The 13,687-nt window shown below is 35.0% G+C and overlaps 1 protein-coding gene across 5 annotated transcripts in view; it reads left to right on the top strand.

The window, feature by feature from the left end:
* The window catches only part of LOC147820571 (olfactory receptor 7D4-like), a 192,775-nt gene that overhangs the window by 24,040 nt on the left and 155,048 nt on the right, over positions 1-13,687 (top strand). The gene's annotated exons all lie outside the window — the stretch shown is intronic.

Genomic DNA, 13,687 nt, shown 5'->3' on the forward strand with positions numbered 1-13,687 from the left:
ATATACACTTACACACATATATATTATATATGTATATGTGTGTGTGTATATATATATATATAGAGAGAGAGAGAGAGAGAGAGAGAATTGAATCATCACTTCAACCTCATTCCCTACAGCCATGTAAGCAAGTGAGCCTCACAATGAGATCAATGATTTATGGTATTCTCAGAAGTTTTAAACTAGTCTGAACATTTTCATCCTAATATGAAAATCTGTGCAAACATACTCCTCTGATATTTCCTAGAACTTTAGCCAGTGTGTTTTACTAGCATAAATTTCTTATGTCCTGCTTCCTTGGGGACGAGAATCAGACCAGTAGGAAGTTTCTGCAACCATACTCCTTTTTCTTGATGTTTGGTAAAATATTTTTTGTTGGTGATAATAAACAAATGATACGTGGCTAAATTTTTAAATGGATTACATCAGTAAGAATTTAAGGAAAGAAGGCTGTATAATTCTTGAAGAAATGCAGCACAATGGAAAATGGGAGGTTCTTCCCTACATTTCCATTTGTGTACAATTTTTGTTTCTTGAGTTGGCGTTTTCTGGTTAGCATTGGTGTGCCTTCTCCATTTCTTCAAGAGCTGTTGCATGTGGAGTGTAGGATGCGATACAAGCTGTCCTGTGCTCTCTTTGGGGGAAAGAAACATGCCCGCATTGGTGTCTATCGTTACAGGAGAAGGCACTGTGGGAAACACTGTGGCCCATGCTGTTCTTGGAGAATTCACTTTTCAGCCTTTGCTAGATCAAAATGAGTGTTTGTGCAGTTCATATTATGGTCAGTTAGATTGGCACACTCATTTCAAACTCTAAATTTGAGGCAGGTTGATTTCCAGTTGTCCAAAGACACATTAAATTTTAGTTAAATATTTTCAGCACAATCTTCATAGATTTCCAGTAGGTGGTTCAGGATGCTGCCAGGAATTTCAGTGCAGAAAGAGCTCAGTGCCTAGCCCAAAGCTGGTTCTTAGAGCTGCGTGCTGTTACATGGTGGTAAGTAAGCTGTGCTGTAATGTAGAATTAGAAAATACTTGTTATTTACTCAGGAGAGTCAGTTTAGTGGCACAGATTTGCAATAAGTTAACTTGTATTATTAGCTAAATTTCTCACCTGGTCCAGTTTGTTTTATAATTTTCTTTTGTATAAAGAGAGTCTCTCATCTCTTAGGCAAAAAAAAGAAGATGGTATGACTTAATTTTTTTGCCTTTTACTTAATGAAATTCATCTTGGCAGATGATTTATTTTTAAAAATAGAATTTTACTTCCTTTTTTGTATTGGTAATCCATCAGATAGTTAGTAGCCCCCTTTACTGTTCTATGGCACTTGTATCATGATTGATCAGTTCTCTTTTTTTTAAATTTCTTAGTGAATGCTCAGAGGATATGCAACAACTTCATCGATGTAAGTAAATAGTTGGAAAGATAACCCAAGAGTTTGAGCCGAAGCATTTCTGCCATGATTTCTAAACAATATAATGAGGACTCCATATTATTGCCATGGACTTCTTTTTCTGCAGTTTGTAAATCCCTTGTATTTTCCGACAGTGTATTCAGTTTACTCAGGAAAGTCTTTGACTTAGTAATGTCCATATTTTTAAGGGTTTGTGCTATTTAAGTTCCATTACAATAATGTAGGTATAGTGTAAACATCTACCTGAAATTTTTTGCCTTAAGTTTTCTAGCCTTTTTAAAAATCAAGGTAAACTAATACATCAATATTAAGGACTATGGTATCTGTTGTTTCTGTGTCATAACAGGTGAATGTTTAGCTTCCTCTTTTCTCCATGACCTTTCCCACCACCCCCATTTTCTGGACATGTATCACATTTTTAAATTGAAATCACCCATTGGTATTTTCATTATGACTGTTGTTCACTGCTGAGTCATGTAATAGTCCCAATATGCTGCCTGTTTGTATACCTTCCTTCTTTTAAGTATTTCTGAACTCTTGAGTAGCTCTGCACTTGTCTTGGATGATAAGCAACATTCGTTCACAAAGCCAAGTGAGCACAGCAAGTAACCCCAGCTAGTCTTCCTGTTTTCACATTCTTCTTTTTTGTATGTGGAATTAATTTCCCATCTTCACTAGGACTGTTTTCTCACAGCTGTTTACCCCTGCAATGTTGTAACATTTGCCGCATGCTGATCAAGCCAGTCTCTAGGTCCTACAACACACATCTGTTTCATTTTGCTCCTGAAAGCAGCCCTCCTAGGTGTCTGTCACCCTACGTGAGCAAGGCTGGTTTTTCCTTAGGCCTGCTGCCCGGCTCTTTCTCTGCGATGTCTCCTGGAGGACTAGAGGTCCCACTTGATCCAGCTATTCCCCTGCTGGGTATCTTCCCAAAAGAATTAAAAGAATCATACCACAGTGATATATGTGCACCCATGTTCATAGCGGCACAGTTAATAATAGCTAAAATGTGGAAACAGCCCTATTGCCCATCAAATGGAGACTGGATAAAGAAAATGTGTGTTTTTTAAAAATAAAATAGGGTACTACTAGTCATAAAGAATGAGAATGAGAGACATTTATAGCTAAATGGATGTACATTGATGTCATACTCTTGTGCGTTAAATAGGACACACACATGTAAATACCAAATAGTTTCTCTGGTAAATATGAAAGTGTAAATAAGGATCAAAATGTATAATGGATGATGTGAAATGTGAAGAAGAGTTCCAGATGGGAAGGGGAAGTGTGTGTGTGTGTGGGGGGGGGGGTTGTAAGGGAAAGGAAAGAAAGGAAAAGAATAAATACTAGAAAATGAAAAAAAGGAAATGAAGTCTTTGTAAAAAGGCACGGGTGGAGGGATTGAAGGGAGGGCAGGGGAATGGGGAAAAAATAAGAACCAAATATATCATATAAAGGTACGAATTCTAAATGATGAATGTCATCATATTGTATACCTAAAATGTACCAGTAAAATTAATGAAGAAAAAATAATTTTTGTAGGAATTTCTTCTTACATGGATTCTTCTGTCAGTATGTATTGACTACCTAATCACATGAATTCCACTTAAGTGCATTCTGGGAATTTTTCATGAGAATTTGCAGGCTTTTTCTTTAGTCATTTTCTTCTATACTGCTTCATGAAAGTAAAGGAAGTATATATGAGTTGTGTAGCTAAACTGCACCCCATTTTGCTTTATTTCTTGACTAGTTAAAAATGAGTGATATGAGCTATAGTATACTGTTGCTGCATGTAATATTTTCTTCATTGTACTCTTCTGTCTTTTTGTTCATTTTATCAGATATTGAAGTTGGTGAGGGAGAGAATTATGGCTCCTAAATTTATCTGTTACCTATAATTTCATGCTGTGGACCATCGTCTTTTTTTATTTGAGATTTTCTCCTCTTAATTAACTGCTACTGTCTCATTTAATAGATTCTAATATCCAAATTTAATTATGTCATCCCTCCACTTAAAATTCCCAATAACCTAGATATAACATCAAAATCAGATAATGAACTAAAAAAGAGAAAAATTGCATTTTAATAAAATTAAAAACACTTGTACATCAGAGTGCATTTTCAGGAAAGAACAAAGGCAGTCCCCAGAAGAGGAGAAAATAACTCCAACTTTAAATCTGTTAAAATAAAACAAAAAATCTGATAAAACATTAATATCCAAAATATATTCAGGAAACCTACAACTCAAAAATGATGTTTAAATATTAAACATTCCAAAAGATCTTGTGTAAACATTTCTCCAAAGAAAATACAAATATGGCCATGAAATGTTGAAAGATGTTTATTATCACCAGTTATGAAAAGAACTATAAATCAGAACCAGAATGAGGGTATATTTCATTCCTATTAGGAAAGCTGTTTTAAAAAGAATAAAGTAACAATGGTGGGTGAGTGTGGAGACATGCCATCCCAAGTGAATTGGCATGTACTGCTGGTGAGGGCATGAAATGGTGCTGCTGATGTGCCAGACAATATGGTGGTTTCTTTGAAAATGAAACATAATGCCATATGATTCAACAATTCCACTGGTGATCTATCTCCAAAATAGCTGAAAGCAAGGACTCAACATTTATCACAAAATTCAAGGCAGCATTACTCACAGCAGGTAAAAGGTGGAAATAACTTAATTCTATTAAAAACTGGTTGAACAATTAAGATATGATCTAAGTCTGCAGTGGAATATTATACAGCCTAGAAAAGAAGCAAATTCTGATTTATGCTACAACATGGATAAATCTGGAAAACATTGTGCTACAATAAGAAAAGCCAGATACAAAAGATACATATGGTGTGATCATGCTCATGTGAGGTACCTAATATAGACAAATTAATAGAGTTAGAGATTTCCAGGTGCTGCAGATGATGTAAGTGGGTGGATTGTTTCATGAGTGCAGAGTTTCATTAGTCATTGTGTTCAGTAAATGGAGAGTAGTGATGGTTGTAGAACATTGTGAATATCGAATGACACTGAATTATGGGTCTAAAATGATTAAAATGGAAAACTTTTGCTACATATATCACATCTTAAAAATACAATAACACTTCCATTGTATGTTTAAAATATAGTCCCTTTATGACATGATCCCATCCTACCTCCTTCATTAGTGCTGCTTCCTCTCACCTTTTATCCCAGCAATAGCTCAGATCACACTGACTCTCCAAGAATGTTATGCTGCTTCTATCTTCTGTTTATTACCTCTAAAAGAAGTTTTTGTTCTTTTGAAGAGTCTACTCCACATTTTTAACTAAGTTCACCAAGTTATTAATCTTAGCAGTTTTCCAACATTCTGTAGCATACAACTACTATTTATTGATCCCTAAACAGACCACTGTCATTGGTAAAGGTTTCTTTTCCTGCAACAAACATATTGATAACATTGATATTGTAGATTCACAACCATAATTGAGTGACGCTTAATGAAAGGATACTAATTAAGCACCATCATTACAATTTGTAACTTAAAGACAATTTCATTGTCTTCCTCTATTCCTAGACTAAGCACATTAAACCAACTGATAGTTATATTCCTGGATACCAAGGGAGGTCAACTTGGAAATGAAAATTTGATTTGCACTGACAAACAGGAAAAATATTCACATATAGATTGATGAAAGCTAGAGAGAGAAAATTCGGGAAGATCCATGCTTGGGAGCATCCAATAATATTAAGCATTTTTTACTGGTTGGTTCATTGAGCTAATAAATGAGTCATGTACATAGCCTTCTTAGATTTTAAGTTTGTATCACTTGCAATTGGAATGATTAGCTTTGATTGCATCTCTGATTATTTACATATGTCCTTCCAATATTACTTTCTCAAATTATTATTCTGTTTGACACTGCCAGGCTGCAAGATCATAGAGTATTTCCCTGCTTTTTTCATCTTGCTTCCCCAGAACTGCACATTAAATTGAATTTCAAAATTAATTGGTTTCATATTTTTAGAATTGTGTTTATTTCTAATTATAAAAGCTACCTCAGATGGTGGATGGTTGGGGAAAGGGGTGTAAAAAGAATTAAGATGTGTCATGTACATGTACCAACTAACCACAATGAATGTAATCATATATTGTAAATGTGAATTAAAAATAAAACTGCCAGAGGGAGATTTAGAGAAGGAGAGAGGGAGAAGCAAAAGGAGGGGAAGAGAAATAAGAAAAGCTATCTGAGTTCAGGCTGCTTAGGTCAGCTTAAGAAATATGTGTTAACCATGGACTTCTTATGCTAAACAGAATAAACATGATTGATCCTTAATTCTGAAGTCCATAAAATCAGACAGAACTAATTTCAGAATTTCAGTGCAAAGTAAAAGTGGTGAGATGAGGTGTTGTGAGAAGAGAGGCACTGAACAATGGGCGATGCATTCACAGAAGTAACTGAAAGGCTACAGAACCAAACACTGAAACATATGAGAGAAAAATAAGACTACCCACAGTCCCACTTCCTGCTGTACTGAGACAGCTGAACATTAAACCTAGTCTACCGTACATATAAGACACCTTTCTACACACACACACACACACACACACACACACACACACACGCATGCTATGTATATCATGACATGTAGCTTTTGGTATTTTAATTGAACATTTTAAAACAGTTTTTACCAAAATGATTAAATATTATCTTGTTATGAATAAAAATGGGTATTTATCATATTTTACTTAATTATCCTACTATTGTTAACATTACCATTGTTTTACAAATACATTTATAAGTATTACCAAATTATTTCATTTTATCTATAATTTCTTCATTTCTGATCATTTATGGAACAAACGTAGAAATAGTCTACTGTGCCAACAGTGGATTAGCTGTTAAAAATGGAAGTAAATTTTATAACTAAACTTTGGAGTAATTGAGGCCTACAGATTTTTAATGACTAGGGGTTCCTTCTCTCCCCTAGGAATGCTTCATTTTGTTTTCCCCTCCACTCCTAATTCCTGCCCAGCATCCATAAACTTATCTTATTTCATGACCTGTAGGAATGTACTGTCATCCTAGCTGTGTGATAAGTGGCATTGGCTTACACCGTCATTTTCATAGCACTGAAAATGGGAGCAGCAACTGGGCTTGGTGGAATGGGTTGCCTTCCTGGTTAATAATGCTTTATGTCAATTAAAAATGCCCTAGTACTCAGCATGGTACCCTATTGTATGGACAAAGAAAAAAAGTTTACCCAGTAATCACACATATAAGGCAGTATTTATCTTGCTTTTATATATGTTTAGATATGAGTTTGAAATAACATTGCCTGTGTTTCAGTGTCATGAGTTAGCTTACAAAGGTAATGTGAATAATTTATTTCCAGATAATTGTTTAGATTCCTCACTTGGAAAATATAATGAGGATATAGGGTAGCATAGTTTCTCACTTAAGAATCAAAGCCAAGTACCCTCTTAAGAGAAAGAAAAAAATCAATCAATTAAAGGAACATAGCATTTTTGCCAACACAATGAACTCTTTGGTTTTCAAGGAAATATATCCCATTAAAGAACACTGCAAACAAATATCCTCAGCATCCAACTAACTAGAGACAGATGCATGTGTTTATTATTCTTCCCCCATGCCCACTGGCTGAGGCAGTGGAAGGATTTTTCTTTCCTTCTGCCTTATCTCTTCCAATTTTATATCCTCATACTCAATAAACTTCAGTGCTTACTGCAATGAACAGAAATATGTTTCCTGTTTTAAGACTATAACAACACAGTTTACTTGTATCCTTTGCTTGTTCTAGTCCAGTGGACTATATCTCACATGAAGCTATTCAATAAAGCATCGTCTTAGAAGAAAAGTAGCCTGGACTTCAGACATGTTCTAATTACTCATAAAATGTTTCTTTCTCTAATGCTAAAGTAGACTTAAGAAGAGGCAGTTTGGTAGCAGATATTAGCTACATTTTAAAGATTGAGCTCAGGGGAACATGTGTTTCTAAAGAGTTGAATTAAAGTAAAGGACTTATCTATTTTTAAGTCATTTTTGTGAAGTCATGGTTATTTAATGTGCAAATGCATTACAGTACCCAAGAGTGGAAGGGGAGTAAGAAACAGGTCCAAAAAAGGGAGAAGAGATAGCAAAGGAATGGAAACTCTGTGGAACTTTGCTTTCGTGAATTAGTCTTTCTAAACATCTTTTGAATCTCATCCTGGTCTCAATGTCCATTAATGTATTTATTCAACTTGTATACTGAAATGTTCCAAAATATAATATAATATACAAGGGTTTGGGACTACATCATCAAAAAGACAAACTATCTATAAAATTAACACCTAGGAAATAACAAATATTCTCAACAAGATGTCATCACTTAATTGTTTTATGGTTGCTCTATGAGTAAAAGTAAAATAAGATGTCCAGAACCAATTAGGGGAAACTTTTCCTGAAGAAGTTGGAAATGAGCTTTGAAAGATGAATACCTAACAGAGGATTATCACAGCCACAGGAAAGGAACATTGCAGAGCTCTAAGACTGAGAAAAATACACATTCCAAGACTTGAAAGGATTTCATTTGGGCTAAACAAAGTAAACAAAGCAAGGGAGCTGTCAGTGGGAGAAGTGTCTATAAAGTGGACATTGGCCACATCACAAACACATTCTAAATATTAATTCGTAGAGCAATAAAAAGACATTGAAAAGTAGTGGATGTATTTGAGTTATTTAGACACATTTGTATTTTATGGCTAAAAGATGAAAGAGAAATGAGGGTCAAGAATGATCCTAGAATTTGTTAGAGCAATTACAAGAAGGGGAGTAATAGTGTTTGTTAAATGTTACAAAGTCTCTTGATTGTGCATTACAGAACATTAAGCAAATATAAGTAAAAAAAGACAAAATTAGAAAATGTATTTTCTTCAATAACACAAAGTTTGGAAAAACTAAAGTTAATTGTATGGTTCAATGGAATTAAATATTAGACTGTATTGAAGCATTTTTCTTTTTAATGCTTATTTTTTATTCTCTTAAATTGTTTATGTGATTTTTTCTGTTGAGTAGATAGAGTTCTCTCATTCCATAAGTGACTTGGCTATAGGGATCTCTTTATTTTCGAAGCATAAATTCAGAAGGCATAAATAGTTTTTCCTTGCCAAGTTTAATTTGGAAATTTACAGAAAATAATTAATATTACATTTTCTTCTTTTTCTATACTGCATTTCTCTGACCAGAAGTTTAATACTCACCCAAACACTAGTGAAAAATCCCATTGAATAACTTAGTGTTCATCTTAAAAAGCCACTATATTTTTCTCACCAACTCAAAATAGGTGAACATTAGAAGAAAATCAAACTGTAAGGTTGGAGGAAGACACCAAGTTTTGGAAACCATTGGTTTCAAATGACCATATGTATCTAATGGACAGTGTTGGGTGGCCAGTTAGATTACCAAGTCTGTAGCTCCAAGGTGTGGTCTAAACTTTAGATTCATTTTGAGGTGAATTGCATATGGATGATAACTGAGGAAATGACACACTATATTATTACAGTGAAATAATAAAAAGAAAATAAAATACATTTAAGATAAACCTTGAGATAACATTTAAACCATCCGACCAAAGAGACTGAGGGATAGGAGGAAGAAAAAAGGCTCAGAACTAAGGGAAGAACATCTTTCCAAAAATGCTATTGTAATCAACTGAAACATTTCAGAAGTCACTTTAATACTTAACACATGTTCAGTGGACTTAGAAAAGGAAAACCTTGTCAAGAATAATGCGTGAGTGTCCTGTTGGGGGCGTGACAGCAGCAGGGGAAGGCTGACTAGAAAATGGAGAAAGCAAAAGAGTAAACCACCACGAGGTGACTATGCACCAGAGCTTTGAAGGACTCAGCTTGATTAAAACTGGATAGAGGTCGGTTTTCCTTGTGGTGTTTACAGTATGTATGGGTGTTTGTGTGTGTGCATGTTAGGATAGATGGTCATAGTTAATTGTTAGTGGATCTGTATGTATTTGTTCATTTAAAAGTTTACATTAAGAATACAAATGGGAAGGAATACAAGACAAAAAGCTGGAAGAAATATGTAGAAAAGGTATAAAAATTAATAATAATAATAATAATAGATGAGTTTCCTTTTCTAAACCTCAAATAAATTTTTATACTAGGACCATAATATTGTTTTCTTGACGTTCCTTTTGTCACCCTCACATACTGAATGATTTTTTCCCCAGTTCAAGATGTCTGTTAGTGTCCATTAGAGCTATGTGCTTTTAATTTATATTCAGATGTTCAGATGTTCTTTTAATTTATATTCAGTGTCTTATTTCAGGTTATATAGGAAGAGAAAACAGAGCAATTTCTATGTGTTTCCTTTAGTCCACTTATGTTTTATCAAATAAAAATGTTGACTCGAATAAAAATGTTATATTCTACACACATTTTTAATCGTGATAAGAAAGCTTATATATCTTTTAAAATGTGGCTCAGAAGACAGTAATCCAAAATATACTTTAAAGTGCTAAAATCTTTGAATTAAAAGACATTCTAATTAATTCTAAATAGAAGGCCTTAGAATCTACCTTAGAAGCAAAGTCACTCTAACTTTCTCTGTTTCTCCCCTAAAGTAGGATGAGAAGCTGTTTCTAAAATGTCCTTATCTTGGGCCAGGAATTTAGCTCAGTGGTTCCAGTGCGTGACTCTCAAGTGAAGCAAGGTCCGGAATTTGATCCCCGGTACCAAAAAAAAAAAAAAGTCCTTATCTAGTTTAGGAAGCATAAAAGAAATGCAATTGTCCTAAGACCTCTACATAGTTAACCTATTCAAATAATCAGGAAAGATTAACTAGTGGAGATAAAAGACTAAAGTCATTACTATGACCAGTAATAATTTTCACTTTTCCTTTTCTGGTCAGTTCTGAGAGACTATATGGGAGACTCTCTGAACAGTGACACCCCATACGCTAGGTAGAGCTCCAGTCTTTACCTTCTTCAATTAGTCTCTACTTTCTCTGTTGAGGGGAGGAGCTTTATTCTAGGCCATTTTCTGCTCATTGGGTTCATTCATTTATTTAAAAAATCATTTGCCACTCAAATTGCCTGTAACCATTCCCATTCTTCTAAGAGGGTACTTAAGCTTTGACATCTTAGTCTTTCTTTGAGTATCATACTTTATGTCTCTTGAGCTTGTACACATTAATAAATTCAAATGTCTTTTTCTCCTATTAATCTGCCTACTGTAACTTCTTTTCAGAGTACTCAGGGTAGAGGACATATCCCTTCACTCCTACAAGACTCTTTGCAAACATGGATACCAAGCTTTGAACCCACAGTTTTCACACATACTCAGATAAGAAAAGCTTAGTAATCAATTTTTCATGAGAACTTTTAAATGACATAGTAGATGTCAGATCTGGTAGGGACAAATGACTGGGCAGTTTAGAGATGAAAGGTGTTCTCCTGACTATGAGCCCTAAATATTTGCAGAAAGAACATTTTGAAGTCCTTAAAATTGCACATTTACATGTGTAGAAGAATATTTGATGAGATTCAAATAAAGTTGCAAGAGTTAGAGAATGCAGTGCAGCATTTCAGTGCAAATATTATAGAATGAGCTTTCAGTTAAATTTGGGCACAGCCTCCTTCAAGCCAATACAAGAGACTGTGTAGCACTGTGTGAGTCAGAGAATATAGATACTTCATTCATAAATGTGTACATATTTTTAGCTGTCTCTTTCCATAACCCAGGTCACAATGTAGAAGTAACTTTGGATTAATAGGTTTATATAACACTAAGTGAAAAAATCACCGTTTTATAAGAAACAATGGAATGCAAGAAGAAATTTCCATAGATGGTCACTAGATAATGGACAAAGGACAGATGAGGGCTTCTAGGTAAACTACATAGTCTAGACTCCCTTTTGGAATATTTGGAAGAAGAACAAATGAATATGGTGTTCACAAATACAGCCAGGACATTATGTGACCTTTAAGATACATTGAAGACTTTTGAAGTGTAGAACTATTAATGGTTAAAGTTCTCAATCAGTGCCATAATATATTCCCGATTTTGCAACCTCTTTTTATGCTTCCTGGGTATTTCCAGCAATGGTTCATTGTAGGCATTAACTCACAGAGCCCCAATAAAACAACAGCACAGTTGAATATCTCTGGAATTAACCATTTTTCTCCCAGTATTGTATATCTGAATAAGAAGCATTTGCTAGCTTATGCTGGTACAGCTTGGATGTCTACCTCTCATCAGGTTTTAGAAACCTAAATCAATAAAGAAGATCCAGAACATCTAAATAATAAAACACCTTCCAAAGAATTTTCTTGATCTTCAAAATTTGTTTTATTTATTTTTTTGTATTGAATTCTTTTATTGGTACATTGTAGGTATACAACACAATTACATTTCTCATTGGGAATTGTACCTTTACATATGCATCTTGGTTCTTATTTTTTCCCCATTCCTAGCCCTCCCTTCATGCCCTCCACCCTTCCCTATTTACACAGACTTTATTTCCATTTTTTCCATTTCTCATCATTTTTCCTTTCCCTTCTTTCCTTTCCCCTGCCCCTCCCACTACCCCTACCCCTTTGGACCTTTTCTTCCTATTTTGCATTATCAGTTATTCATTCTAATCAATGGTACATTTTAGGTATACAATATAATGACATTCATCATTGGAAATTTGCACCTTTACATAGTCTCTCTTGGTTCTTATTTTTCACCCTTGCCCAGCCCTCCCTTCAACCCCTCTAGTCCTCCCTATTTACAAAGATTTTGTTCCAATTTTTCCTTTTTCTCATATTAATCCCAATCCCTTCTATCCTTTCCCCTAGTCCTCCCACTTCCTTCACCTTTGCCCCTTTTCTTCCTATTTCACATTATCTATTATAGATTTAGTCCTTTTTTACACTTTCAGTTTCTCACACCAGAGAAACTATTCGGTATTTATTCATGCATGTCCTATTTATTTCACTTAAGAGTATCTCCTCAATGTGCATACACTTAGCTGTAAATGTCTCTAATTTCTCTTTTTTTATGGCTGAGTAGTACTCCATTTTATTAAAAAAAAAACACCACATTTTCTTTATCCAGTCTCCAGTTGATGGGCTTTGGGCTGTTTCCAAGTTTTAGCTATTACAAACTGCACTGCTATGAACATGGCACACACACATCAATGTGGTATGATTCTTTTAATTCTTTGGGGAAGATCCCCAGCAGTGGAATAGCGGGGTCAAATGGGACTTCCAGTCCTAGTTCTTTGAGGTATCTCCATTCTGATTTCCACAGTGGTTGCACCAGTCAACACTCCCACCAGCAGTGGAGTAGGGTTCCTCTTTCCCCACAGCCCCACCAGCATTTGTTATTGGTTGATTTCATGATAGCAGCCACTCTTTGTGGAGTGAAGTGGAATCTCAGAGTTGTTTTCATTTGCATCTCTCGAATGAACAGTGATGTTGAACATTTTTTTATATATTTCTTTGCTATTTCTACTTCTTCGAGAAATGTCTGTTCATTTCAGATGCCCGTTTTTTGATAGTGTCTTTAAATTTGGGAGGTCTGATCTTTTTAAGTTCTTTATAGATTTGAGATAGTAGACCTTTGTCTGAAGAAGAGCAGGTGAAGATATTTTCCCACATTGTGGGTTGTCTCTTCACACTGCTCGTGGTTTCTCTTGCTGTGCAGAAGCCTTTTAATAAGAAGAGATCCCATTTGTTGATTGTTTGTGCTAGTTCACGGGCAACTGAGGTTTTGTTCATAAAATCTTTTCCTACACTGATGTCTTCAAGGGTTCTACCTAACCTCTGTTCCAACTGGTTCAGAGTTTCTATTTTAATATTTAGATCTTTAATTCATTTTGATTTTGGTTTAGTGCATGGTGAGAGATACAGGTCTAGTTTTAATCTTTGGCAAGTTGAAGCCCAATTTTTCCAGCACCATTTATTAAAGAGGCTATCTTTCCTCCAGTGAGGGTGTTTGGCTCCTTTATCAAAGATGAGATGGCTGAGTGTGTCTGGCGTTGTTTCTGAATCTTCTAATCTGCTCCACTGATCCTCAAGTCTGTTTCTTTGCCAGTACCATGTTGTTTTTATGACAGTAGCTTTGTAGTATATTTGCAGGTTGGGGATTGTGCTACCCCCTGCCGTGTCTCTGTTACCTAGAATTGCTTTTGCTATTCTGGGTCTCTTCTTGTTCCAAATGAATTTTTGGATTGTTTTCTCGAGGTCTATGAGATATGCTGCTGGGATCTCAATTGGAATTACATTGA

Source organism: Heterocephalus glaber, unplaced genomic scaffold (assembly GCF_053883595.1).
Source record: "Heterocephalus glaber isolate CG9 unplaced genomic scaffold, H.glaber_assembly_v1.0 deba00001845, whole genome shotgun sequence".
Taxonomy (NCBI): domain Eukaryota; kingdom Metazoa; phylum Chordata; class Mammalia; order Rodentia; family Bathyergidae; genus Heterocephalus; species Heterocephalus glaber.